Genomic DNA, 5,444 nt, shown 5'->3' with positions numbered 1-5,444 from the left:
GAGTTACGGTGTGCGTGCGGGGGGTGAGAGGGCTTCAACTGAATGGTGGGGAAGTGTTCCCTGAAGGGGTGGCACTTGAGCAGAGACTTGAAAGAACCCTGCTGGGGCTATGGAAGAGCTGAGGGAGGACAAGACAGTTTGTGCAAAGACCCTGAGGCAACACAGAGCTCAGTGTGTTGGAGGAACTGAAAGGAGGCCGGTGTGGTTGGGGCAGAATGCCCCTGAGGGAGACTGATGGGAAATGAGGTCGGAGAAGCGACAGCGGGGAGGGAAGGCTCACAGGTAGTGCAAGGGGAGGATTCGGGTTTCATCCCCAAAGTTATGGGAACCCGTGGAAGAGCTTTCCGCAGAGAGATGAAATGATCTGACGTGTGGTTTTTGAAGGCCCCTCTGGTTACCTATTGGAGTACAAGAGTGTCTTGCTCTGCTGTCTGTCAGGGCTTTGATTGCCCCCAGGCACTGGGGAGGCCTGACGATGTAGGGACCCCCACAGGGACCTGGCGTCTGTCATTCACCCCTCCATCTCTCTCTGTCTCCCCGCTTCACTGGCCTGCTGCACAGACCCACTTTCCAGACTAGTAGGAAAATAGAGGAGACACTGTTCTTTGTGTCTCTTGACTAACTTTACTTGCGTCATTTTACTGTTATTATTTTCTACAGATGTTTGTGACATTCTGATTTTAAGTGAATGACACAGACTCATGGGCAAGGAGACAGCGGGAAGGAGGAGAGTGGCTTTTCTCCTTGAGTCTTTTCTTGCCACCCTTGCTGACTACGAATATTACTGAGGAATCTCATTCTGGAGCAGAAGTCAAGTCACAGGTGGTTCCCAGGATCCTTAGACCCCTGCTGTTACCTCCTTTCCACCCATGGTTGCCTGGGGACGGTCTGTTCTGCTCCTGTCCAGGTGTTAAGGCTGGATAAGCAGGGAGACAAGGACCAAGCCGGGGCGTCGCTGGCCTCACCTCCTCCCCCTTTTACAACCCTCTAGGCTGATACGGAATGAGAAACGCCACGCTGCATGTCACACCCCAGCCCTGTCCAGTGCTTTCCTGAGGTCAACAGAGACTTGTCCTGAAAGCACGCCCTGCTCTGGCCTGCAGAGTATTAAGAGACTTTTCCGTAGGCCAGCGTTTGTTTCCCAGGCCTGGCTGACGCATCCCCTTTAGTCTCTGAGGAACAGAGGGTGGTAGGGGTATTTGGGGAGAGAGGGTATGGCATGCGATGGAGTAACCACTTTGAAAAAGCATATTTGATATAATTTTATATTTCAGACCCAAAAACAGTTGTTTTATGATGTGGACCAGTGAAAGTCAGCTTCTGCTTCATTTTTACTAAAGGTCAAGGGGTACTGAGAAGGCAAGATGGCATCTCAAGCCCAAGTCAATGGAGGGAGCTGTATCCAGGGCTACTTGAGGCAAAGCTCCAAGCTCCTCTCCAGAGCCCATCCCAGCTCAGCACCCCCTTCCTTGCCATCCCCACACATAACCCACAGGGAGATGTATGCAGGGGTGAAACACTCACGTTTTGGGGTCATCAAGTTATATCCAAATCTCGGTTCCCATCCCATTTCTGGCCACGTGTTCTTTGGCAAGTTACCTAACCTATAGTTAACCCAGAAAACCCCTAGTTTCCGGAGTCGAGAGCATGGACTCTGGAGCCAGCTGTGTGGCTTGGAGTCCTGGTTCTGCTACTTGTTAGCTGTGTAACCTTGGGCAGGGTGACTCATCTCCAGGCCTCCCTCAGTTTCCTCATTTGTGGAATGGGAATAATAACACACCTACCTTGCAGGGTTGCTGTGAGGATTGAAGTGAATGTGTATAGGTATGCATGCACGTGTGTGTGTGTGTATACACGTGTACATTTATGTATAAATGTGTGTATGTAAGTGGGTGCCTGGGGCATAGCAGGTACGTATAGTACTGGCTGTTACTATTATTATTTTATCTTTGTTTAGCATAAGACTAAACTGTATGTGAGAAAAATAAGTCGATTTCTTAAAACTCCATAAGTAAATCATATTGCAGGTGGTGTGGGGACACAGAAGTTGTGATACTGCTGTTTGATAACTGAAGTGAAACGCGAGGCTGGACCACAGCGTTCTATCCTCTCCTTCACATCTCACTGCTTCCCGCTGACTTCTCGATCTCTTCCTGCTACTTCTTTTCTTTATTGGATTTTTCTATGGTGTCGCTTATGGAAGACCAGCCTCCTTAGGTCTCTATTGAATTCTTCTAGCCCTCTCATCCTTCCTACTCCTCCACCTGAAGAATTATTCTCATGAGGATTCCAGAGTCCCATAACCACTCTCCCCTCCAAGAGGGGAAGACACCTATTGTCTCATAGATACAGCAGTTCTCAAAGTGTGGCCTCTGGGCCGGCAGCATCAGCGTCACCTGGGAACTTGCTGGAAATGGACATTCTTGACCCCTCACCCTACACCTGCTGAATCAAAAACTCTGGGGGTAGAGCATTGCGATTTGTCTTTTAACCAGCCCTTCAGGAGATTTTGGTGCACGCTAAGGTTTGAGAGCCACTGTCACAGAGGAAGAGTAGGTCCAGTGGCTTTGTGATGTTGTTCAAGTTCACAGCCCTGTTCTGGACACCTGGTGCTCATGTGAAACTGTAAGTCTCAGTTGTGAACACAGGGACCAGAGGCAGAAGGGGAGGTCGAAAGGGAGCCAGCTGGCCACTCTGAATGCCTTTTAGCCTGGTTCCCTCCTGAACCTTCCAAAGGTAGAGCTCAGGGATGTCAGCCAGGCAGTCGGGGAGACAGGCTGGATTCCCATGTGGGCTCTGTCTGGATCAGCTGTGAGGTCCTGGGGAGTCGCTTAACCTCTCTGGGCTTCCTTGTGGGTTGTAGCCCTGTGTGAATAGAGCAGGATTGTTTGGGGGAGTAAGTGAGGTAACATTTGCAAAAACACTTCACGAGACTGAAAATAGTCCTCTATTGTAAATTGTAACCAGACAAGTAAACTCCTTCCTGGAGTGATCCTCAACTTTTTTCCGGTGGCCACACGTGGGACTGATCATGCTCACGTGCTGGACAAACTCCCAGAGCATTCCAACGGCAACTTCTCCCGTTCCTCTCTTGCTCAGCAGAGAGAATGTGGACAGCTTGAGTCAGAAGTTCCAAGGAGCAGAAACGATGTCTCTCTGCCTCGTGGCCATGACCTTGTCAGTCTCCTCTGCCTCACGCTAGCCCCGTTCAGCACTGTGCAGTATTCCCATCAGCATCTCGCTAACCCTCCTCTCTTCCCCCTCCCTGGTTCCGTCCATCTCTTGGAAGTGAGCCCCTTGCCTTGTCCCCAACAGCGTGGCCCTCTCCTGAGTCCTTCCACTCCATGCCATCAAAGGCCCTTCCCAGAGCACGAGCAGACACCTAAGAACTTCACTTCACTCTGATTTTTTATCGAGCGAGAGGGTGGCGGCCTCCAAAAGGAAGTCTCCAGGCTCCTAGCGAGGCGGCAGAGTTGGAGCTGCCTCTCCTCATCTGGCTCTGCTCTGGGGTCAGGCTTTTACCAAGATCGCCGTGCCACTGGCAGAAAGTCAATAGTTGATTACTTCTCTGTCTTTCCTTAGGAAGCCCTGTCTTGACAGCTCCATCTAAAGGCGTCCTCTCCTCCTTATTACAATACTCTGCTGTGTTTTCTTCGTCGTGTTTTACCAAGATCTGAAATCATCTTGTTTGTCGACACTTCCTGGTGACTGAGAAGTGCTGCTCGGGTCACAGGCTTGGTTTTATAGTGCTCTTTGTTGTGCCTAATAATTAGAAACACGCACGTAGGCATGCTTTCAGGTTAAGCAAACAAGCATTTTTATTTTATTTATTTATTTATTTTTTGCGGTACGCAGGCCTCTCACTGTTGTGGCCTCTCCCGTTGCGGAGCACAGGCTCCGGATGCGCAGTCTCAGCGGCCATGGCTCACGGGCCCAGCCGCTCCGCGGCATGTGGGATCCTCCCGGACCGGGGCACGAACCCATGTCCCCTGCATCGGCAGGCAGACTCTCAACCACTGCACCACCAGGGAAGCCCTATTATCATTATTTTGGCCGCACTACGCAGCATGCAGGATCTTAGTTCCCCAGCCAGGGATCGACCCTGAGACCCCTGCAACGGAAACGCGGAGTCTTAACCACTGGACCGCCAGAGAAGTCCCTGGAGTCTTTTATTAGTTTGGTCACATAGTAATCGTCTAACGTGCATCTCATTCCTGGAGAGTCCAAATGCTAGACCTGAAAGGATGTACCAGTATCCTCCAACTCCAGGGCACTTCCATAACGTAAACCTCGTGCGAGCTGGTAGCTTCTCTGTCTCGTTGACCATAGTATTCCCCGCACCTTGAGCAAGGCCTGACGTGGAGCAGATACTCTGTAAGTATAGCTGAATGAAGGAATGAAAGACAAATAAGGATGCGGGCTGGTGTCTCCATCTCTGGAGAAAGGAGTGGGCCTTTTTCTTCCTGACACCTTGCAGCGAGAGCCTTTTGGGAGAGCTAGCATCATGGTTTAGAGCATGTGAAACCTTTAGAACAGTACCAAGCCCACAGGAAATTCTCTATAATATTCCCTGTTCTCCGCGACCCAGGCAGAGGCCCCAGCAGACTCGTTTCCCTTCCCAGGATCCTAACATTTAGCCCTTTAGTGTTCCTTGCAGCACACCCAGTGGATGTTGGACAAAATTCTGTACTGCTGCCTCTGAGTCCCACCCACTGGCTCCTGTCTTTTCAGGAAGCTGGTGGAGTAAAAGGAGCACTGGACCTGGAGGATCAACATAGATTCTGCTTCAGGTGTGAACATTGCCTGGCTGTATATCTTGGAGGAAGCTACTTAGCTTCTCTGGACCTTGGAGCCTCGCTGATGAAAAAGGCATAAGAAACCAACTTCAGTGATTATCTTATGACTCAATTGTGATTATATGTGTGGAAACACTTTTAAAACTGCAGAACAGGAACTTCCCTGGTGGCACAGTGGTTAAGAATCCGCCTGCCAACGCAGGCGACAAGGGTTCGAGCCCTGGTCTGGGAAGATCCCCCATGCCATGGAGCAACTAAGCCCGTGCGCCACAACTACTGAGCCTGAGCTCTAAAGCCTGCAAGCCACAGCTACTGAAACCCAAACGCCTAGAGCCTGTGCTCTGCAACAAGAGAAGCCCCCGCAACGAGAAACTCACGCACCGCAACAAAGAGTACCCCCGCTCGCTGCAATTAGAGAAAGCCCACGCGCAGCAACGAAGACCCAACGCAGCCAAAAATAATAAATAAATAAATAAATTTATTTATTTTTAAAAACCCTGCAGAACACACTTCTTCTGATTTAAGTTATTGTTGTTAACCAAGTATCTGATGTATTAGAGCAGCGGAGGCAGTCCCCAGCAGGCCCAGGACTGTGTGCCGTTCCTTGTCCATGTGCTTTGCCTCTAACCCTTGCATGTCCAAATGCAA

The sequence above is a fragment of the Orcinus orca genome, chromosome 20 (genome assembly GCF_937001465.1).
Source record: "Orcinus orca chromosome 20, mOrcOrc1.1, whole genome shotgun sequence".
Classification (NCBI taxonomy): domain Eukaryota; kingdom Metazoa; phylum Chordata; class Mammalia; order Artiodactyla; family Delphinidae; genus Orcinus; species Orcinus orca.
The sequence above is the reverse complement of the archived record's forward strand: the minus strand, read 5'-3'. Positions refer to the sequence as shown.